This window comes from Aedes aegypti, chromosome 3 (assembly GCF_002204515.2).
Source record: "Aedes aegypti strain LVP_AGWG chromosome 3, AaegL5.0 Primary Assembly, whole genome shotgun sequence".
In the NCBI taxonomy this organism is placed as follows: Eukaryota; Metazoa; Arthropoda; class Insecta; order Diptera; family Culicidae; genus Aedes; species Aedes aegypti.
Genome location: NC_035109.1, coordinates 321,984,483 through 322,009,788, shown reverse-complemented (window position 1 = coordinate 322,009,788; position 25,306 = coordinate 321,984,483). Strand labels below are relative to the sequence as shown.

The 25,306-nt window shown below is 36.0% G+C and overlaps 1 protein-coding gene across 15 annotated transcripts in view; it reads left to right on the top strand.

The window, feature by feature from the left end:
- The window catches only part of LOC5576761, a 180,611-nt gene that overhangs the window by 7,055 nt on the left and 148,250 nt on the right, over positions 1-25,306 (top strand). For 8 of the 15 annotated variants that reach the window (XM_021855158.1, XM_021855157.1, XM_021855159.1 and 5 more), the window contains exon 2: positions 14,725-15,482. The exons of 2 other annotated variants lie outside the window; for them this stretch is intronic. The gene's annotated coding sequence lies outside the window, so the exon portion shown is untranslated. 5 more of the 15 variants (XM_021855147.1, XM_021855150.1, XM_021855148.1 and 2 more) reach the window with 5 other exon arrangements.

Here is a 25,306-nt window from a genome sequence, read left to right as displayed (position 1 = left end):
TGAAATTTTATGTCAGAAGTATCTGATATAAAATGAATGTTTGGCGATCAGTTTTTTTGACTCCAGTCTTCAGTATGAACCTTTGAGTATTTTCATGTACTAATTATAGAAACTTCGGAAGATCTGTTAGAGTAACTACTGGAGAAATCCGTGGAGGATTTAGTGGAAAAATCTCCGAAGGAAGCCTTGGAATAGCATCTGGGTGAATTTTCTGAGGAATTCCTGTGGAAATTGCTGGCGTTTAATTTCTTGAAAAATGTTCTGATCGAGTTCCTAACAAAAAATTGTAGGCAATCTCTAGCGGAATTACTGGAGAGATGGCTGGATGAGCTTCAGAAAGAATTCCAGAAGAAATGTCTGGAGAATTCATTAGAAAAGTTCCTGAAGATTCTCCTCCAAGAACCTGAAATAAAAAAGGTGGAGAATAAACGCGTAAGAGTCTTTGAGAATTTCTCTGCAGCATCCAGAATTATGCCCCAGGATTCACTACTAGGAGAAAGAGGAAAATAGTAACTTTAGAGACCATTATGGTCCAAAATGAGACTTTAAAAACCTTGCATTCAAATTAGACTTCTTAGATTAATTATTTCTAATGTCTACTACGTTTGCTGGCATGAAATTTCACTTAAACGGCTATTTATGATTCGATGTGATGCAATCTCAATCATTTTCTTCTGAGAGGTACATGTGAGGGTTTGAACGGCTTGCGCATAATTGGTATAAACACAAAGGGGAATAAGAAAAAAACTCAGCAATCACAGAAAAAGAAGACCGTCTTCGCGAGTCTCGTCTCAGGTTCACACCAGTGGTTTTCAATCGATGATGAATTCATGCTTAAGAGAAATTTAGGCGTGATTACCATTAAATTTGAAATTGAAATTTAGGTACAATGCTGGAAATTGTTTGGTATTATTCTTCAAAAAAAATATTAATTTTAAAGGGATTAGTTCCAAAACCAAATCCAAAAATTTAATAGAATTCCTGATTAGATCATCTACTTCGGGTTAGACTTTAATAATTATTGGCGCTTTCAGATCATTTGATAAGTGTTCCTAAGTTTTTTTTTGTATTTTAAGTAACAAAAATCAATAACTGTGATGTTTATGATAAATAAATGAAAACGCTTTGAAGTTCAACATAAGTTATGTTTGTATATGTGTGGCATCCAAACCTTTTAATTGTTTTTTTTTTTGTAATTTTAAATGAAGTATTCGTTAACTATTCATGTATTTTAGAGTATTTCTTGAACCTGGAATTGTTAGGTAAAACCTAAAAATATCAGGGAATTTCATTTCTGGAAACGTCTACTCGTCTAAACGTCTGTAAAAATTTAACTAGTCTGTTGCTTTTGAGGACCAGCAATTTATTTATTAAAATGAACCATTCAATCATAATTCTACGGATTCTACCAGGTTTTATTTTCGTAACCGTTTATGGTTAAACTGAAAGCTATCGCAATTGCCAAATTACTGATTTTGACAAAGCATTACTGAATTCCTGCGATCATAGTTTGAAATCCACGCTGATGACTGTTGACATGTCTCTCATTAGAGACTTGGTCACTATTTTAACACAAATATCTTCAATGCTGCTATTTTTATTGGAAAATCTGTGAAGTCTAGTTCCTATATAAAGTTTTAGAGAGATGCTAAGAGAATTTCTAAAGTAAACCCAGCAGATATTAGAACATGAATCAACATCTGTACGATTTTATTTGCGAAATTCATTAACAAATTCTAAAAAACTGCATTTTTTTTTATCACTAACGGAAATCCACGATAGAGTACTGGAAAATTAATAATTACACTTTAACAGAAATTTATCAAGAATGATTTGAAGAAATAGACTTAAGAAATTCTTCTAATATCATCGCAAAAACTCCTTTCGTAAATTCTGATATCCGAAATAAAAACCCTTCGGTAGTTTTTTGAAAATTTTCTCAAAATATCATAAGAGAAACTGCTGCGTAGAATCTAAGGAAAGTTTAAAAATAATTCAATCTCAACTTATCTATAAATCGCCCGAATTGACAAGCCGGTACTTTTGCGGGAGCTAGTAGAATAATGCTTGCAAAGAACCCTGATGTAAATTCTAGAGCTTCCAGATTCTTCAGAAATTTCATAACATGTTACTCGAGGAACCGCTTCATAAATTCTGCTAGTGATTTATCCAGAAATTTCTTCCAGGAATACATTCAGAGACACCTCCCACTAAAATGTAACGGGTTTTCCCATCGATTTTCTCCATTCAAACTTCAAACTCTTAGGCTAAGATGGATTTCGTTTGAGCTTTTACTGTAGCTTCTGTCCGTCTAAATCAACAACTTTGGGAGGTGTAAGTTAAGCTATTTATATAGCTGTGCTGTTACTTCAATAGGGCCTAACTGACATGAGTGATTTCTCTTCATCGATCCTCTCTTTAGCTAATAACTTCGCTAAATTGGATAAATCTGTAATATTTCTTGTTAATGAAGTAAGATATAGTGATTCTTCATCCTACAGCACAAAAATATATTACGAAAAGGGAACTACTTTTCTGCAATAACGCAAAGAGAGCAAAGATAAAGAGAAATCGATGAATGCAGATAGGCCCTTTTGTAAAAACAACAGATATTTCATGTTTTTCCATATAACAATGAAGTACCTCCGTACCTCAATCCACAAATAAATTCCCGTCTAAAATATTCATGTAATTTTGAACGAAAATTTATGAGGAAACCAGAGGGAAGTCAGTTGAAGATACAGTGGATGAATCCTAGAGGAATCTCTGTAGTTGTTTCTGGAGACATTATTGCAGAAATTACTGTTGGAAATCTTAAAAATTAAGCCCTGAAAGAAAAGTTTAAGAATTCATTGGTGACTTCCTTGAGAAATTTATCCAAGAATACCTTGCGAAACACCTAACGGAATCCAAAGAGGAACATATGATGGCGTAATACCGAAAGGTATCCTCAAGGGTACTGGATTCTCAAGGAAATTGTAATCAAAATCTATGAAAAAACCTGGAAAAATTAAAACATTGGGAGGTTCACAGGATAATTTTTTGAAATTACATTTGGAGTAATACCTTAAGAGAAACATGGAAATATTTCAATTATTTTTTGGTAATATCACTAGAAAAAAACCGCGAACAAGTGTAAGTGATGATACAGATACTTACCTAATGTTATGTCACTAGTAATCTCCGAAGAACTTCTTAGAAGTGCCTGCTCGGATTCTCTATCTTTTTTTTTAAACAATTTTGGAGTATTTCTTATTTATGTTCCTTCTTTTTGGTCCCTTTTTTCATGGACGGACGAGGTTTCTGAAGCTCCTATCTATCAGACAAATAGAGTGTAGAGCTATTTGGGCACTTTCATGTTTCACTTTGGCGTGCGGGGTTTTTCTCGACCGAATTGTTTAAAACTTTGCAATAACAAGCACTTCAATACGACGCATATTGTGACCGAATATGAGCTCAGTATCTTTCAAAAAACCACACTGCCGAAGTGAATCATATGTCAAGAATAGGATCCGGCTCCTAGTAGCTATCAGTCTTTATCTATAGGATGCTCTAGATTTGGTACTGCTCTTCTCATAGCTTCGGTAAAGTATCTCAATTCTTGAATTCTCGACAATGTGTTCACCTGACGTCGGCAACAAAATTCAAGTTAATTTTCCGTGCCAACATTGTTCACAACTGACCGATTTTGGTCCCGATTCACTCACCGCCTCAGTCTTTCCCCATCATCCGCAATTACGTTCGCCACTAAAATCGAGTCAAATGGGATAAATAATAATGCTCCCGCGAGGCCCAAGATCGCCATAGTCATCATCACCATCATCGTCACTCGAATCACATTTTTTTCTACTCAGTTATAAATCGAGTTGATTACCCATCATAGTCGAAGTGTGAGCGCGCAAGTGAGATATGGTAGTGATGCTAAACAGAGAGAAAATTGTATGTTCAGTGAGAGCGTACCAAATTCTGCCGATGAAAGATTGAACCCTCCCTGCCTGCCCAAGCACATACAAAAGTTGGAAGGGTTGTTGTTGTAGTTGTTGGAAATCGCTCAGTAAAACGCTTCGTACCCAAATTACACTCGTTATTATGGTTTATAATTTCCATACCACACTATCAGCTTCACCGGGTTAGTTAGTCAGAGAAAGAGAGCAGCTATGATGACGAGAAGTTGGAAATAGTTGGTACATTCTAAATTAGGCAGAATGTATGGGAAATTTTTGAAATTTTCGGTGTGGTTCCGAGAGTAGAGCGGATGGTTTATGGGTCGTATGTGTGCCTATGATGTTAGACTGATTCAGATTCTGGAATGTTTGATTGAGCATACGACATAGAATTTACTGAAGAAACAAAAAAAATATTAAAGCTAGCACCAGAAATCAATTTAGGGAGTCTGCTGAGGAAACTTTTTTTTCTAGGAATTCGCGTCACACATATACGTAGGCCAATGTCAAAAATGCGATCAAGCACTCTACCGAAACTTTTTGCCAGCATTTCCTTCAGATGTTTAAGAATGTTTTGTCAGAAAATTTTGTCCAAATATCTACACAGATTTCGCTCCAGAAATGCTCAAACAATACTATTAAATCCTTCGAAAATTGAAAAAAAAAATCAAAAGTATCTTATGAAATTTTAGCTTAGCTTATCTCAGTTTAGACTGACTACACATATAAATGGTAGCTATTGATTGACTAAGTAAGTGAAGATGCACAAATAATCAACTAGAAGTTCGGCTGGGATTGGCCATTATCTTCTTCAGTGTGCATAATTCAGTGCCTCTATTTAGGCCGAAACAAATTTGAAATTTTACTTTTGTCCCCCCCCCCCTTCAAAATTTTCAAAAAGTCGGAAGGGGAAAATAAATAAAATGTCTTATTTTCAGTGTAGATTTTCATTATTCTTCGTGTTTTTTTTAGCTAGCTTTGTAATTCGTCTTTATTGTATTATATGAGATAACAGGAGTTATTCGATTACAAGTCCTCAATATATTTGTTTCACTGTAACGGTGTGGCCTATGACTTACATGAATTCTTCTTCTTCTTGGCATTACGTCCCCACTGGTAATGCCTGCTTTACAGCTTAGTGTCCTTATGAACACTTTCACAGTTATTAACTGAGAGCTTTCTTTGCCAAAGTTGCCATTTTCGCATTCGTATAACATGTGGCAGGTACGATGACACTTAATGCCCAGGGAAGTCAAGGAAATTTCCATTACGAAAAGGCCCTGGACCGACCGGGAATGTTACATTAGGACTGTTCAAAATTTTGAAAAGTTCAAAAATTCAATCTCCCATATCTTTCTTACAATCCTTAGAGTTAGGTGAAATTTTCAGTTTTCTAGGTGGTGATTTGAAGGTGTCCCAATGTTGGTTTATATGGAAATAACTATGGAGAAATGTTGAAAAATGTTCCAAGCACGTTAGTACTGGAATGGAAGTACAAATTTATCATCCCATAGTAAAAACTCATTCTTCAAACCATAATGAAGAAGTTTGCTGAAGAGAGCAATTTAATCCGACCGATAGGAGAAAAGATATCCATGAGTTTGTTAGCTATTATTTAGCTTCACAGCCCTGCAAACATCTACAAAAACCCCAAAGATAATTTGCTCAAAACGGATTTTTTCTTCAGCAACGTCCTTCATTAAGACTTGAAGAATAAGTTTTCCCTATGGGATGATATGTTTGTACTTACAGTACTAAAGGCCTGTCCCAATTTTAATGCCAGGCGCTTAAGTTTAGGCCAAAACCACATATTTACTCAATTTTTTAATGTATTTCTTTTGTTTAAGTCCAAAAAACATTTTATTAGATTTTGTCACACTCCTTGGATTAAACTCAAATTTTGGGTGTATTTTGCTTTCCGTGTCCCTTCCGAAATGTCAGATAGGAACAACCCCAGTGTTAAAACTAAAAGCCTGTGGTGTTTTTGTCGATTAAGCTAACGTCAAACATGATCAAAAGTGTCAAAGTTCATTTATGGACCCAATTTTTAAATTAAAGTTTAAATATGATATAGCAGTTATTCGAGCGGGAAAAATTGCTAAAATAGTTGCAGTAACATGCTCTTTCGTGTTATTAAATAAAAACAAGATTTCATTAAACATTTTAGGACCCAATTGAAACATTTTTCAGAATTCCTGCATATTAATTTTCATATAAACCAATGGTGAAGATTATAAGGAAGATATAAGAGATTGGATTTTCGAACATTTTTAAAATTTGAATCGCCCTAATGTTACATACATGTTGGACCGAATTGATACAATCTAAATATGATTTCAAGCTGCATATAAGTGCAACATATTCGCAGTCTTCTTGAAATTGTTAATAGCTACAGTACAATTTGAAAGCCGTTTTATGAAAAATGTTATGCGATCGATGTTACGAACAATGATTTTTTTTTATAGGCACTTCGTGCTCGTGGCCACTACTGTGCCGGACTCAGTTGATCTGTCGCTTCTTTATCGATACAGATCTATTTTTAACTTATCTATATTTACATCTAGTTTCACTCTCTCCTACTCTTTTTACTCTAACACCGAGCAGGTAGGAGAGAGCTCTGCTATTAGTGAGGCTAGCTGCCTGCGAAGAGGGTCAGTTTGTCTCAGTCACCATCTGATACTGACGGAGGATGGATGTGCTCCCTAAAGCACGGTCCTCCGTGAGGCGTCTTCTGGTGGCTGGACGGGTTTTTTGTGGAGGGGCTGGGAATCGAACCCATGACCTTCCGCTTATGAAGCGAAAGCGTAACCTCAAGGCTACAGACCCCCCTTAACAATAAAAAAATGTCGTGTTTATTATTCAAACATTTTGATTTGACGGATATATGTGGCAAAAGATGGTTCTTCACCATATGAGAATAAAAAATGATGAATTTCCCTGAATTTCCATTTTATTATTTTTTGTCCCCCCCCCTCGACACATTTTGATGGAAGGTGACAAAAGAAGATTTTAACATTTGTTCCGGCCTTATATAGAGTCAATAACGGCGCCGGCCTTCGTTAGCCGTGTGGTTAGAGTCCACGGCTACAAAGCAAAGCCATACAGAAAGTGTCTGGGTTCGATTCCCGGTCGGTCCAGGATCTTTTCGTAATGGAAATTTTCTTGACTTCCCTGGGCATAGAGTATAATCGTACCTGCCACACGATATACCAATGCAAAAATGGCAACTTTGACAAAGAAAAGCTCTCAGTTAATAACTGTGGAAGTGCTCATAAGAACAGTAAGCTGAGAAGCAGGCTCTGTCCCAGTGAGGACGTTAATGTCAAGAAGAAGAAGAACGGCGCCGACCACGTTCTGCAGTCAGGTGGGATTGGGGAAGGAATAAGAGTGTTAGTGTGTAACCTTTGCTATTATAAGACCTGTATCTCCACAAAGGTTATTGGGATGGATGTTTGATAATGGGGAGGATCGTTGGGTCACAGGATTCACTTTGATAAGCGATTAGACCTTGATAAACAATTATTTGTGAGATATAAACATGCTTATAAATATAATATTTTCAAATTTCAAACGCAACATTCCTACAGCTGTCAGGACGAATGCATGTGTTATCATATTATATCCATATGAAATAAAAAAAAAACTCGCTTTATCGACGCACTTCCCTCTTACAGTGCAATGTTGAATTTGCAAGAAAGTCGCTTTATCGTAGACCTATGGATGTAAATTCACTGAAATGTACTCGAGAGTGACATCCAGGATTAAATTTTTGTTTCAGTTGCACAAAAAACGTGTCTTGTTTCTGGTATGGTCCAAGGTTTTTTTTTTTGCTATGGGCTCCTTGACTTCCACAACGCTGGAGAAGAATAATGTTTCACAAAGAGAATGTTATACCCACAAGAAAAACTTTCTGGCCGACTACCTATCGTCTTCGACGAAACCAGCTTAACAATTTTCAACAATCTTGTTTGGTGCATGTGATCAATGATTCTGGAATTTTATTTTGTTTGCAGCTTTCACTATACTATAAATCAGAAATTCTCATATTCCCGCACTCTTTTCAAGGATGCACATCAAAAAAGGTAAGAATGATGTGGAACAAAACACGTGTTTTAATATATTTCACAACTTTGCAGAAGACATAAAACTGGTTAAACAACTTAGTAAAAAGTTATGAACAGAATAAGTTTTAAACGAGTTTTTGCCATGCAATTCTAAGCACATTGAAATAATAACTTTTCTCCATTCGACATGAATGAAATCAACAACATAAGTCACTCTGCATCTCAATTAAAACTTTAATAATTTCCAATATCAGGAAACATTTACATAGTTTGACTTTGAGTCATGCTCACAAATCAACTTACTTCTAACTTACGAGGAATTGTGTAGGTGTTAAGAAAACAGGTAGTCATGCAGAAGACCACATACCAAATATAAGTTTGCCGACACGCACTTGGTTATGATTTCGCTTAATAGGGCAGGATCCGTCATTGATTTCGGAATTTTCAAAGCAGTTTTTTCTTTCAAAATCAAGACAATTTACAGGAAAATACGTTCACTGCATTCTATACTCCAACCGAAACACAGTAAACACATATTCATCGAATAAATTTCAGTTTTGAACAGAAAAAAAAGTTTCGATGATGACGATGAATACGATGATGAAGCGTTGAACGTTAAGTCGTTAAAGCAGCAACGAAGCTGCTGAGGTTGCAAAATATTCTATACTTAATTAAATTTACTTTGACTCAACTAATATATAGTTGTAGTTTGACGTTTGTAAATTAAATAAAAAGTTATTTTTAACATTATAATGTCAAATCAACAATATTTATAGTTATCTCTAAAATAACCTTTCAACTTAGTTAATTAGTCCGGAAAAAATATTACGTATACTATACTTTGTTCTCCGTGTATGTTTTTCTTGGAGTATATTCGGATGTTTTTTACAGAATCTACCAACCAGCTCAGGAATTTTCCTCAAAACATTGCTATACCCACACCTTTAGAAGCTTTTTTTGGGTTTACTTATAGAAAAAAGATATATAAAGATATATCTGCAGTAATTTTCTTTGTAATTCCATCCATATTTTTCTAAGCATTTCCACATGTGTTCCTGCTATAACGTCAGTTTGTTTGAAAAACGTGGGTTTTTCAGAAATTTATTCAATGTTCACTCAAATGGGTCCTATGACATTTGTTAGGATTTCCGGAATATTATGTAAACCTTCCTAATGTATTTCAAGAAAATATCGCCTACACAGCTAAAAATATGTTGTAAATTTCAGTTCATTTTTATGTACATATTTGGAGCATAAGAATAAACTGAAATGCCAACAATAAATCTCTTATTTTTCAATCGAACGCACTTTAAATTTACACGATCATGTAACATTCTAGCATCTTTAGTTGAAAATTAAACGTGGAGCTGCAACAATACATGAATTTGGTTTATTTTTACTATATACTGCTGTTTTCACTACATTGGAATTTAAATATTTTTATCTGTGTATGCTGCCTATGAAAAATTAGTCAAAATGACCCATATGCATAACATAGTTGGTTAGTTTCAAAAATACCGTTAAAAGGATAGACAAAATAATGACAGTTTCAATTCATAGGAATATAAGGAAATTTGGAGACTATTTCTGGATTCGTGGGCTGAGCTTGATTGGCCGCCCGTGGTTGCTACTCCAGTATCGCCAGATCAGCTGCACTTACACAAGGAACCAACCAGATGACTGCTTCGGCAAGAAGAAAAAGCATGACAAAGCTTGAATTATGAAAAATTAATCAGAACACTTCAAAATAATCTCAAAATCAGGACATGTTCTGCTAAATTGGGACGGATGGTAACCCTACAGGAAAGTTTTCGAATATTGTAATTTTTTAAACGTTTAAAATTTTAAGATGTTATGTCTTTCTAGTAGGGATTGCGACCGGCTAATAGATCATTTCAGTCCAACGATCTTTCATACTAACAACGCGTTTGACCCAAAAGCCCTACCTACCCTAGTAATACATTTCATACATTTTCGATTGCAAAAACTTAGTTTTGGCCAGATGTGGTCATACGTCAGCAGAAATGGCTCAATTATACCATGTGTGCAGCTCGAGTAACAACCTAACGATCTTCATGCTTTAAGGGGAAACAGTTTGGAATCAAACTTATAAGATTGCTCTAAAACTTTAAAAGGCACTAATCTCGCCAAGAATCCATCCAACAACAGTGCACTTTTTATTTAGGATTTGTGCACAAGCAGAAAGCTTAAAATAAGAAGATCAGAAGCGTTTGCCAACTATTTCTCCAGTTTAGTGCCTTTGAAAACGTGAGAAGGGGCACAAGTCGGCCATTGTGATGGCCATCTTTGGATTCCGAAATGTTTCACCTTAACAATCGGTGAAACTGCCTCACGGAGTCAAAATTTCAATTATCACAGAAGTTGTACACAGTGTGAAGTACCACTGAAAAATATGTATAAAATATGTATAAATGTGTATTTTGTCGATAAAAATTGGATTTATACAACTATAACAATTTTTCTGTACACAATTCAAGAAAAGCCCATTTTGCAGCTAAAACTTTCTCATAGAAAATGTATGAGAACCAGTGAATCAATTGTCAAACAAAGACATTGTCCTCTCCTATTTTTGTTGCAACAATTCTATTCCGCAACAATAGTTGATCACCACTTGAACAGAATAAGACAATGATCGCTCATCGCGTGCCTATCGATTTTCTACGTTTTGCATTGCTGTTTTCGGGAACTTTTTCCGTGTTGGTAAACATTGCCCGATTATCCAGCTTTTTACGATAGCCAGCTGTTCCCGTAACCGACAACAAGGAGTGGTGACTTTCCGCAAACTTAAACAACTCGCTTTAATTCGTTCGATGGCTTGTATTTGCAAATTGTTAAATTTTCCCTGTTAAGTGTACAATTGGATTTGCATATTTTAGTTATTTAACTCATGTTTACTACCCACGTCTGATCTATCTATTTCTGGAAAACGGTCTCGTACGGTACTCTTCACGACGTCTATGTTGCTCCTGTAGGTTTACTCCTTCTTAATATTGCAACGGGATAATGTTTCAGAACAGTTACCTCAAGTATTACAGCTACTCAACTACTTCAACCTTAACACTGAGCTTCACTCTTTAGCTGAAACTTTCCTGGCAATTAAATGAATCGACCCGCTTAATCTGCAGACTTACAACGTTCTGTTTTGTTTTGATTTATACTGCCTTTTGGATGCATTCTTCTGTACGGTTTTACTTTATTCCTTACCATAGTGTAGCAGTGACGGCGGGTTGTTGAGGGGGCTCATGGAGGACCATTGGTAACGGAGGCGCGTTTACTGATTGCGTAACACCAGCCATCAATTTTGAATCACCCCTTTTGACATTTCTTGCATACACTATAAATTTTATGGCTTGATCAAACAAAGCTTAATAATGAACGAAACTAGTCATGTGGACAGCGAAATGTCAAACCTGCATTCTTGTGTTTAGAATACAGATTTTTCGTTCAGCCCTTTTCAATCTAATTGTTTTTCTTTTTTAGGTTGATGGGCAGCAGGTAATCAACAGGAAGTTTATGGCATTGGCTATAATTTGTTTTGAAAAAGTTATATTCGTAGCTTTGTTAAGTGCTGCACTGTTTCTGCAAGGCTTTCATTTAAGACAGATTTTTAGTCACCCAAATGTCTGATTTGTAAAAAGTTTTGTCTTAGATTTTGTGATTATTTCAAATATTTTATTTTATTTCCATAAAATATTCCATAGGACGTAGTTGCGGTCTATGGCTGAGTCGGATTTCTCTAAATTATTGCTTTTATTTTGTGAAGGTGTTTTCTGGAAGACTTTTTGTGGACAGAAGCTGTCTGTACCTATATTCCCTCTTATGTTACTCAATCGAACATGTGGGCTGATTTTCGTCTTGCCATGGATAAACTTTTCTTTATTTTATTTTAAAATTTATCATCAACGGTAATTTTGGAGCTAACTAAAAGTAAATTCATGCTGTGCCCATTTTTTAGTATCCCACACCTTCTTCTCCTAAATATGTTTGAATTTAAACTGGTGTAGGGGAAGTGGTGGTAAAATGAACACCGTGCCCTTTACTGAGAAAAAACAAATTTCGATGATTTTTTATCACGCACGGACGATTAAGAGCATAAATCTGAGTGTTCGAGTTGATACGGAGGTCAATTGAAGTGAAAAATTCAACGAAATCTAAGATTTTAGAAAACCACGTTTGAAAATATGGACTGACCTAACTTTTAGCTCGGAAGACTTGCGGTTTTTCAGTGAGGTGAATATCGTTATGATATGATGTCAAATCTGATACCTTTAGAATTCTTTTTGAATGGGTTACAATTATTATTGGATGTATTTTCGGTAAGGCAATGGAAATTTTCAGAAATATTTGTTCTGCTCACGTTTTTTGCATGGTGTTCATTTTACCACCAACCGCTGTTCATTTTACCCACATAGTGCAGGTAAAATGAACATTTGCATCGCTTTTTGATAGCGATGAAAATATGTGAAAATTTTGCTATTTTAGTCTGAATCCATGTAGCCGCTATAGATTACATCCCTATTTTTGATGTTGTGCGATTGAACTATACAAATTCCTCGTTTTTCTATCAGAAATAAGATGATTTACTTAAGGTGTTCATTTTGCCACCCCTTCCCCTATTTTTACTGCTTCTTTTTTCCAATAATCTCCGCATAAGCAGCAATTTGAAAAACAGAAAAAAACGCTCTGGATTCACGACTTCTCACCGCAGTGAAATTATTATTATTAATTTTATGTAATGGTGAGGTCTACATGTGAAATTATTATTATTAATTTTATGTAATGGTGAGGTCTACAGGCGTCGGATTATTTCTTGGTCTTCGGATTCCTGAACGAAACTAAATAAAATAATCAACTGATGAATATTTTTAAGAAAATAGAATTCCAAACAAACCATATCATAGTGAAAATTATTGACAGCTCAATCAATAACTTAAAATTTCAGCCTACTAAGATCGAGCTATATCATCGGTAGGCAAGAATTGTCAAAATCAAATCACCCCTCATTGTTTTATAGCTAGCTTAAAAAGCTGGATAGAACAGCATCCATAAAACGAATTCGATTTTGGGTTTATAATAACTGACACATCACGAGTTGAAAAGGTTGTAACACTTGTTGCATCCTGTCCATGACAATTTTTCTTTTGATTGTATCAAAGACAAATTAAAGACCCCCATGTCCCTTGCAGTTGCTCAAAATTTTATGGCTCATAAGGTAATCTAGAATGCCGTTCAAAGTGTACTGCGATCTGTCAAACTTGGGTACCTTTTGCACTATCGAGGGACCAAATGCAGTACTAGAAGTGGTACCCAATCTGAGCACGAGTGTGACGGACCTGATTGTATCCCAACCCGCAAAAGTTGCGATAAACGAATGTGAGTGCGCTTGCTTTGTTGTTTGCTTTTGTCTGTTTTGATGACAATTTGATTCACTGATGGGAACATATGCACCGAACAGAATATTATTTGACCCTTTAATTACAAAACCTTAGCCCAAATGCTGAACATTTTCGTAAAAAATATCCGAGGTACATGAAAGTTTGATAATAATCGAGACTTTGACACCTTTGACCTGCTTTCTGTCCAGGCTTGATAATACTCTTCAACATCACCAGAGTTCGGTAGCATGTTCTAGAGTAGCGTGCTGTCTTTACCTCTTTGTAAGGGAGCGAAATAGTACTGAGCAGAGAGGCAACGAAAAATGAGACCTGTTCTGTTCGAACGGGTCATTCAAAAGTTAGAAACAACAGAGAAAGAGTACTAGAAAATATTACATTTCGATGCACTCGCATTCGAATCGTTTGAAGATTCGTGTTGTGAATTTTCAGTTCATTTTTCTCTTACATCCTTTTGGGCTAATGAGCCTTTCGGCTTAATGGCCTTCTGTCTAATGAACTAGAATTTCAAACTAATCGCGATCTATTTCCATGGTTCAAAGTTCTGCGTTAGTTATGTATTACTAATAACTTATTAGGAAGGTCCACAACACATCACTCATTGCAATTTCCGAACCGGTCTAGTTTCGAATCAATTCACGCTCTGTAGTTGCACACGTGTGAGTTACAGCCATGCCAAGGCTGCTTTCGGTCTCATCTGCTCTGCTATTAGTTAGGCCTCTTCCTATACACACGGACTAACTGTGACTGTGACTGACTGTTGGTGAGTATATCTAGACTGACATTTGAAAATGAGGTATCTGCTTTTGTGGAGCATCTAGCAGTTTTGTAGGGCTGTACTGAACTTGTTCACTTTAAACGTGACTTTGCCGATGAACGCGAGATTCCGGGTTCTTACATCCATTTAGGTTCACGTCCTATTTTGAATTGTTACGCTAGATTTGGGTGGTGAGCTACTGACTGACTTGCTCCGTATTGTCATCTTTTGGTGTGTCTCCTTCGAGTCGAGTGGTGCGTGATGCGTTGCTTATCCGTGGTACAATATTCCTGTGGTAGATTCTCGAATGGACCTTTGTGTTTCGGATCCCCGTACAATCCGGGACCACCGTTGGTCGAATCGGTAGATTTGTTGATTTCTGGGGTGGCCCAGTAACGAAAATTCCTTTCCCCGAAATCGAGAACTACGGCGACGACAGTGATTGTGTGACCCCCGCCCCATGGAGTGCCCTGTGTGTGCGTTCGTGAAAAATTTTCCTCCACAGATTTCAAACAGTGTGTATCATATTGCCTCTTTCGTCCCAGCAGGTATTCCAAAGGATTAAGTAGCCGAGCCGAGGAAGTGTTTGATCAAAACCAGTGACACGAAAAGTGAAAACGATAAGTTCCCGGGTGAAGAATGGAACCGCGAAGTTTCCAAACGAATCGACATACGGGTGGATTTTTCAAAGTTGGTGGAAAATCGAAAAGATTGTAGCAGTTTTCCCTATCGCCGCAGCTGACCCCCCTCACCGTTTCTCTCCTGAGTTTTCCTTGAGTCGTCGGTCGCGTGGACTCTCGGAGCAGATAGTGACAAGTGAGCCGGAGAGTTTTCCTCATTGGCGAGTCGTCGACACGGAAAATGACTCTTGAGTTCGAGATGTGTTGATGCTGAATTTTCGGCTGGTGAGTGAATGTGTGCGTGTGGGAAAACATTACAATCGCACGGGAAAAATAGAGGAAAATTCAGACGGAAAAGCGGTCCTCAGAAAGAAGGGAAGGTGTGTGCATCGTAGTGGCGGGACAGGCAACAAGCCCATGTGCGATATGATTTAAGAAGAGAGAAAGTGGAAGAACCCGTGTTGGACACGATTCCGCTTTGGACGGCGAACATCGTCTATACACAAGTGAAGTGAATATTGGCAAGTGGAATCGAATATGGTCTGGAGTTGAAAGGCCGCAGATTGCGCGAAGAAAGAGAAGATTGACGTCTGAAAGCAAGCGAGATTTGTTTCTTATTTTGGATACGCGCCGCGCGCTCTCTAATGGAAAGATGCTGGATTAATCTGCTCAATTGGACGGAGGTATGTATGGGTTTTATTTTTATCGTCCATGGACGAACCGCGAAAGTGGTGTGGGACTTCTTGGTTCTGAAAATTATCGCGGCCGAGAACGGTACCGTTTTGGTTTTGGTCTTGCGCGTGTAGCAAGCGTGCAACAAGTCGGTGAATTTCGACGGGGGAACATCTGCGCTACGGTTGGATATTTTTCTGTTTATTGAAGTTTGTTTTCACTGCTGGCGTTCGAGGAATGTACGCAATAATATTGTTTTCTGATTATTACAAAGGGCGTTGACAATCTCGAAAACTCTATCTAATCTTGTGTGTCCAGTGTCCAGTGAAGTCCGTTCCACTTGGCCCCATCTTTTTATTACTGAGTCGTATCGAGAAACTTTTGATCTTTCGATTCAGGAGAATTGCTTATTTAGTGGTAAAAAAATCATGAACATATTTTCAAAAGTTGTATCTTCGTGAGAGAATTCCTTAAAATCATGTTGAAAACCCAACATTTCTGGAGAAATGAATCTCAAATTTCCGAATTTCTTAAATTCTTATACATATATTTATGTTTCGAATCAATAATTTTCCCTCATAAAACGTAAGGTGGATGCACCGGGTAAGTTCAAATAGGGTTTCGCAGATAAAGTGTCTAGAATATTTTTTCCTTTCATTCAATTCCTGATTCGATTTAGCCAGCTGTCATACCAGTCGTTCATAGAACGACATTGTACTCTGCAAGAATTTATGGAATTCAGCTAAAAAAATAGCTCAAAAGCTTAGACATAGATTTTCCCTATTTTTTTAATAAAATTGATATGTTTGAGCGTTTCTTTCTCTTGGAGAAATCACTCAATTTGTGCGGCCATATTCCAAGTGGAACAAATTCTAATTATGAAACATTGATTCACAGAGTTTTACTGTATCTCCACGAAAAATATGCTGATATCTTATTTTATATACGTAACGGTCACTCAGCAATTCATGAACAGAAAAATTTGGATCTAACATATCATCAAGTGTCTGACTACAATGCTTTTTTCTATATGCTTTTTGTCCACATGATCTATGGAGAAAGTCCGAAAACCGTTGATCAGCAGTTGTGTAGCACATGGACTAATATAAAGTCTGAATCAATTCTTCTGCTCAAAAAGTATGTTAACCTTTTTATAATAGGGTAGAAGCTTCGATTTTGGCCATACGCCAGTTGTAGCCATAGGAGATTATACACCGTTTTACATAGCCAATCAGCATGAAACCTTTTGTATTCAGTAGATCACATTCCCATGATAGAGCTACAATCATTTACTCGTCCAAATTGCCTCAAAACATAAGAAAAACAACTCGTTTTCCTTATAATTTCAACTCCCATACACCTAATTTAGCCAGGGCACTCCTAATTTGGCCACTCTTATGAGAAATCAATGCGATTGGCCAATTCAGGAACCGAAGATAAATCTCTGGCCGAAACTGGTTCCGTTGGCCTATATTGACCAACGGGATTTTCAAAGCGAAAAAATGGTCGTAGCTCAGTTTTGATATTTTACACACATAATATGGATTGAAAGCTTGCATTTGACATATTTGTAGTATAAATACGGCTTTCCATTTATTTTTTATTGACATTTTCTCATAGGCTGGCCAAAACCTAGTAAAATAACGGAATGAATTTAAAATTTAAACTCTCAGGAACAACGAGCTGCATACTCGATTTACAATGGTATCAAGCCCTTATCAAGAATTATGCGAGTTGTCATTTATTTGATTTCCTAATGTGACTGACTGTTCATTAGACTGATGCAAATTTTGAAGTTTTTGCTCCCCTATGCTTAAACGATGTCAATTATGATGAAAATGATCCTCCCAAAATTTGAAGTGATTCGGAAGAAATTTGGTTGTGCACACGCTATTTGAAGTTTATATGGAAATTACTATGGAAAAGGCAAACCTTTTGTGTTCAGTCCCCTAACTGCTTGTCAAAATAATTTATGAAAAAGTGAACACATTCATCTCAAGTGAAAACTTCCCAGCTACAACTTTGTCGAAGACAACATTTCGATGGGACGTAAGGATAAATTGTTATTATTGATAACAAAGTCTAAATCATGCTGAGATGATCATTCAATTACTTTCAGAGCAACACTGCTTTTTTGCTGTAGAACATAGTAGCCTGGATTACTTTGATCTATTCTTCCCGCCAGGAGCACCACTGTTGCCTGCCGAACAGTTGGAGAAGCATGCTACATGCAAACCAACTTTATGATGATGAATAACAATTTATCCTGAGGTCCAATCAAAAAGTGGTCTTCGGCAAAGTTGTAGCTGGGAGGATTTCACATTAGAAGAATTTGTTCACTTTTCCATAAAATATTATGACGAACAGATAGAAGGCTCAGCACAAAAGATTGGCGTTTTCCATAGTAATCTCCATATAAACTTCAAATGGCGTGTGCACAGTCAAATTTCTTCCGAATCACTTCAAACTTTGGGAGGATGCTATTTACCATAATTAAAATAGTTTAAGCATAGGGGAGCAAACATTTCAAAATTTGCATCACTCTACTGTTCATGTCACTATTTTTCAAATAAGTAGGAATCCTGGAAACATTTTTGAAGGGTCCATAGGAGGAATTGCCTACAATAATTCATTATAAATCAAACCTCTGATGATTTTTTCGGAGGGTATCTACAATGTCTGAAAATCCACTACAAAATCCTGAAGCAACCTTTTAATTGGAATTCCAAGAGAAAGCTCTGGCAAAATTCCTGTGAGTACTTTGGAAAAAAAATTTTGTATGTTTTCTTTGAGGTATTCCTGATGAAATTTTTATAAGTATCACTGGAGGTATTGTTGCAAGAATTCAATAAACAAATTTTCAAAGAAATTCCCTGAGCAATCTCTGGAGAAAGCTTGTAGAATTTCAAGTGGAATTTGACCAAGTAACCAATGTGTATTTGAAGGGTTTTTTGCCACTCTAAATCAACATTCATTGTTGCTAGTAACGTTAGCTCTATAAACACCGCTTTTTTGCATTCACTTTGCACTGGTGTGGAAAACAGAAGAAATCTCTTGAAAAATTGCAAACCAAATATGTGGAAAATTCTCTGCACAATTGCTGTAGAAATTTCTTAAAGGCTCCTAGGACAAATACTTGCACAAATGATTCCTTGAATTCAATAATTTTCTGTAAGAATCTATAGGTAAGTTTTAAGCAATTCCTGAGATAATTTTTGAAGTGGTTTTGGAAAAATTCTGAAGACTATCTAGGAGAAATTCCCCACGAAATTTGTAATGGCGTCCTTTTAAATCCTAAAAATAATCCTTGAAGGAATTTCCAAAGAAACGGCCAGGAATATATCTATGAAGCAATACATGATGAAATCGCTGCAGCAATCCATAATAATTAATTCGTAACGGTTCATCTTTGCTCGCAACGTTTTTTTGAGGTGCTCAAATATCGGCAATTTCTCGTGTTATTTCGAACCAACTGATAAAACTAAACCGGTTAAATCTAAAGTATTGCTTGCTAAACGGAATACAACTGAAGATCAAGCAATTTCTGCCCATCCTGAAGTGCAAAAGTGTTTTCAATTTTCACTACTCGCTGGTGGATTCAGTTAGCAAACAAAGGATTATTCCGAAAACATCTCAGTCAATTGTGGTATCGGAGACGTTACATTATCAAATTCGCTACGTCAGTGATCCAGTCACTCAGTCGTTTAGTACTAAATTCTCTCGGTTTGTTTTGCTCAGTGCTTTTACACGATTGTTTTCGATCGGTGCTGTGTGTTGGATAGAGAAGCGTATCTGGGTGCGTTCGGTGGTCTCGAAAGCCGAAACACTTTAATCGAGTCGCACGCCCTGGTTCGACACCGGCTTCAGTGAAAGCACATTTAGAGTATATTTCTTCTACGTCTTCTGGCGGTGTCAGTAAGTTGGATAGTGTCGTGCGTCTGGGTGCGTTTGATGGTCTCGAAAATCAAAACACTTTAATTGATGCGCTTGACTCTGGTTCAACTTCTGCTTTGGTGAAAACGCAAACTATAGTTTTTAGAACGAAACGCACAAAATTGCCGAATCTTCCTCTGGTTCAAGTCGGAGAAGATAAAATAGTTTATTCGGAAGTGGTTAAAAACCTAGGCCTACTCATGGATTCAAACTTAAACTGGAATGCTCAAGTAACGTCTGTATGCAATAAAGTTTATAATGCTTTGCACTCCCTTGTCACTCTAAGAAATAGCACACCACAGCATACTCGAATTCAACTCATCAGATCACTTATAGTTCCCCTATTTGATTACGGTGACATTTTGTTTGGGACCATTTCTAAGAAAAACTTAAAGAAATTGAATTTAGTTTTTAATGCTGCCACCAGATACGCTTTTAATCTAAAAAAGTATGAACATATTTCTAGTTACAAAAATGCGATTCTTGGGTGTGATTTCTTTAGCCACCTTAAACTCAGAATGTGCCTTCAAACTTACAAGATTATAAATAATCCTCCGCAATATTTGCAACACTTCTTCAATTTTGCTAGATCGTCACGAACATCTTTGCTGAATGTGCCTCGATGCTCTACAAACTATCTGAAAGAATCGTTTCGACATCGAGCCATAAGATACTGGAATGAATTGCCAAGAAGTTGCAGAAATGAAAGGAACTTTTTTTCTTTTAAAAGTGAAGTTACTATTTTCTTTTCTAATGAACAGAATGTACATTGGTCTTAGGTATAACTTATTTTGAATCATCATGGTAGCATATGCTTTGAAAATCAGTATGTGATTATTTATGCTGTTATTGTATTGATAAATAAATAAATAAATAAATAATTAAAAAGAAACCCTGGAATAGAATTTCTTAAAAGAAGTTTCGAATTATAAATATGGCGGATTTTTTAAGAATGCCTGGACAAACACTTGAACAAAATCATTGAGGAATTCCTAAAGAAATTCTTAGAAGGGCTAACGTAGGCGTCTTTGACAAATGTCCTGATGCAATAACTTTAATTATGTTTAAGAAATTCTTAGAAGTATGTATAGAGGACAAATCATGTATCACTGGACAAATTTATAGAGAAATGTCTAGACGAATTCTTAATCACATTTGTAGAGAAATTCTTGTCGGTATTCTTTGAGAATATTTACCGATGGTAAATTGCCAGAATATCTCTAGAAAAATACCTAAACAAAGTCTTGTAGCAATTCTGTAGCAATACTTATAGCAATAGGAAGAATCTCTAAAAACATGATGACATTAAACTATGAATGTATTTATGAAGGATTCCCAGGTGATTTTCTAAGGGTATTCCAGGAAGCATCCTTGGAAGAATCACATCACTGTATTCTCTGTGGTATCCATAGAGGAATTCTTTTAAAGAAACCTCTTGAACAGTTTATGGAAACATCCCTGTAGCTACTCCAAAAGAACTCTGAAATATTTCCTACAAATCAAAATTTGAATTTTCTTCCAGCACAACGAACTGTTGGAACACCATCAGCAAATTCATTTAGCTGAAAGTTCAGTTATGTTCGGTTTATTAGTTGAATATTCAGTAATTGCAGATATGACCGAATGATCAGCAGATAATTTGTCAAATATTTTCAAAACAAATTCAAATGATGTCATTGAATGGCGTGAACTAAAAACAGCACAGATTTTCTATCGTTTGAAGATAATATGTAACATTATAGTACTACTTGTTTTACCTATCACACTGATATAGCAGTAATCCCGTTGAATTGATATTTGTATTACGAAATCAAGTTTGATTCAAATCGTCCAGTATACCAAGAAAATTTTCCCGGGCTGGTAGCGATTGAGTGTTTTAAAAATAGGAACTTTAGAGATCTCAAGTTTGGAAAAAGGGATCAATTAAAACCGAACAGGAACCAAGAGAAAACAAATGCAATACAAACAGGAATCTGGAGGTAAAACAGAATCCGGCCAGACTTTTCTCTATGGATATTTCCAATGTCTTATTTGAAATACGTGCTTTTTTTCGAGATTTTTTCCCAAGAATTGCATCAGTAACTAATTCAGGTATTTGCTACATTTCATATGAAAAGTTACTCGAAAAATATATGGAAGAACTGCTAGAATACTGCTTGTGGACGAAATTTTGCTTCAACTGCTTGTGGACGAAATTTTGAAGAAATTCATAGAAAAAAAAAACTGAAGAAATTCAATGGAGGAATTCCCGGAAGAACTCTCAATAGATTACCTGGAATGGTCAATGAAGGAATTTTGTAGCAACACATGAGAAAAACTGTTATTGAATTCGTGAAGGAATTCGTATGAGAAAATATTAAATCCTTGAGGATTCCTTGTAGGGTTTTCCCTGTAACATGCTCTAACAAATTTCTAAAAAAAGCTCTTGAATGAACTATTGGGATTTTTGTAAGGACTGTAGAAATCTTCGTAAGGACTGCTAGACTACCTACTAGAGAAATTAGTGGAAAAATCTCTGAAGGAAATCCTGGAATAGAATTTGGGAAAAATTTTGGAGTAATTCCTATGGAAAATACTCGAGATAGTTTTGTTCGATTTCCTGGATAAAATTCTGGATAAATTCCATTGACTAATCCTTAAAGAATCTTTGGAGGAATTTTTGGACGAATCCCCCCCGAAGAGTTTGTGGGATAACTTTAGAGGAGAAAGAAGGATACCTGGTGGAGCTCCTGAATTGAATCTTTAAAGATATCACTAGAAATATTGCTGGAACTTTCCTTGACAAATCTGAAAAAGAATTCCTGGAGAATAGTTGCGTAAAAATCTTTGATGGTTTTTAGGATTGTTACAACTATGTGGATATCGCGAATCTCGTGATTTTTAGTGAATTTGGCTTGATTTTAGTTGTTTCGCGCGGTTGTTTTGAGCTTTCGCGCGGATTTAGAAAGTATACCGTTTTGATTCATATTACGGACACTTAAGGTCTCTGTGAAGAATAACTCATCAAAAAGCATATAAAATAAATCATTTTGTATGATTCCTTCGTGTTATCTAGCCTCCAAAAGAATTAACTTTCGAATGGTGGATGAAGATCATAATTCCGTTACTATGAAAATTTTAAATGAATAGAATTCATGATTCTTATTCCTTACGCTTCCTCATTTTTGCATCGTATTCCGGACACTTTGATTCGAATCCAGACAGCTCATGAAAATCATAAATAGAAACATCAAATCATCAATTGAAATCATTCAGATCATTAAAGAGGTCTAAGGCAGATGAGCATTAATAATTTGAATAGATATCTATGGAAAATGCTTTTTAACACTTCAGTCGTCGCGCTGTTGTATTTTGTACAACACTGCTGAAAAAAAATCTCGCTATTCGTTCACAAAAGCAGCGCGGTGGTTCTAATGGTAACAAACCGCGCGACGACTGAAAGGTTAAAACGAGCCTCAAAAGTGAGAACTTTTGAACGGCAAAATATGAAACATTTCATGTGAAATGTTTCCCATACAAAGTAGGGTGTCCGGAATTAGAAGCTGTCCGTAATATGAATCGAAACGGTACATTCTTTAGATAGAGTATCGGAGTGTTAAAGAAGTTGTTTTTCGTCGAACATTTTTTGATTCTATACAAATGAAAGTGCCTACAGTTCCAGTTTCTCCTTCTTTACGGTGAAGAAAGTATTGAATGAAATATTTGTTGAATACCGAAGATACTATTCATACTGTTATCATTTTATGAGAAATCCTCGAGAAATCCTTAAAGAAATTATTTGTAGATCCTTAAAAAAGAAAACCTTGGGAGGAATCCCTTTTGAAACATCGGTTGGTAAGAGTAAATGGAATGAAGTCTACAGAACACTTTTGACTAATTTCTCAAAATAGCAGATGAGAAACTTTTGCGTGAAATTTTGAAGTTATTTTCATAATCATAATCACCTCGAATACGAGCAATTTGAATTTTCGCCATTGAAATTCTCGACTATAAATTGCGCCAGAAATTCTTGCAAGTATACTTCCAAACAAATTATTTAGGAATTTCACTAGGTATGCTTGGAGGGATTCCAAAAAAAATCTTCAGCAAAACTATGATAATACCTTCAGTAATTTCCACGGAGATTGTTCTGCACACTCCTCTTGGATGTCCTCCTGAGTTTTCAAGATATTCTGAGAGGGATTTTTCCAGTTGTTACTTCAGAAAATCTTTCAAAGATTCCTAAAGGAATTCTCCCAGCAGAACCAACAAATGTTTATTTCGGCGATTTTAGAAAAAAAAAAGTTTAAGGTTTTTTTTCTGAAAATTCTACAAACATTGTTCAAGAAGTACCAACGCTGTTTTTTCATCAAGTCTTCCATCTATTTTTAACAAAATCCTTCAATAATTTGTTTCACGGATCCTGTTTGGAACTGTTCGAGAAATTCCTCATAGAAATCCATTGCAATTTGTCAAGGAAGCCTTTAGCCTCATCCAGATACATCTTGTGAAGTTCCTCCGCAGAATTGTCTAGAATTTCATCAAGAAATTACTCGTAAAGTCTCTTTCGAAGATGTTGAGTAATTTCTCAAATGAGCTCTTCGTAGATTCTTCAAAAAATTTCTATCAGAAAATGTTACAGAAATAGTGGCAGTAACACTTTCTATTATTTCTTTACGTATTTCTCCAGAGGAGGTTTCTCAGGGACGCTACCAGGAAATCCTGTGAACTCCAAGGTATGGTTTAATAGATTTTATAGCAATACAGTATGGCCCATAAAAAATGCGAAAATTGTTTGAACGTGAATTTAGCATCCACAAGCGTTATGTTCATTGTTTTTGCTAGTGAATGTAATTTCCGAATATTGTAGTATATTCTTACATAACTTCGCTATTCAGGACAATTTTTGTCATATTTTTCTTACTGCAAAGCAAAGAAGCTCAAAGGTTTTGTCCGCCCAAAGCAAGAAACAGAGTCTGATTGTCGTACACTCTGATGATAAACTTTCCACCTTCAAAAACCACACTTTATTGTTGAAAATTTTAGTTTGTTTGGTATCAGAGGATGAAGGAGTTCTTAGAAAACGTGTTTTCATGACCACAATAAAATATTTTGCCAGTTTTATAGTTTTTAGGGCGTTTGCGTCTTATAGGTTTGATATGCCTTTATTTTTTGTTAAAGTTGAATAAAAAATATATACGGAGGCCTATACCAGATTTTTGAGGATGAAATTTGTTCCTTCGGTTAGGGACAACTTATATCAATACTAGCTCATAGATTTTGAGCAAAGCAGAGCCGCTTATCACAATTATATGAAGGTTTAATCAAAGCTCTCCAAAATGTGCCGTTTTTTCGAAAATATGTTTAAGTCTCCAGTGACCCAGGTATGATCCAATTCTATCATTTGATATGGGCGTATGCTGGAGACAAGGCCTGTGAAGAATCTCACGCCATCGTTGATGTTTTAGAAGCTTTCATCACACAGATATTGAACTCGACGTTCGTATGATAAAATTTAAAGCGATGTTTCCAATTCCTCTCTGGTAAGGTGAAAGTAACTGATAAAAATCATGTCTAAAGCGTAGAACTGAGTCTAAATAGATTAAACAATACAAATAATTAATAATATTTATGTACCATTCACATTTTCCATGTTAAAACTACCATAAAACATGATATGACGATTTTCGCATTTTTTTATGGGCCATACTGTATATCTGGAACTGGCCGTTTCGATTTTCCGGACTTCAGGACTGTTTATGCAAAAGTTAGCAAATTAAGCACTTTCTGTTTTAAATCGAGCAGATACTTTCTAGGATGGTCCAATTAGAGTATATATCAACAGTTTCTTGGCCATTATAGAAATTTTCGGGCTGCTTTTGGCTTTCCCGCTAATTTAGTATTGTTCTGGAGCTATAAGAGC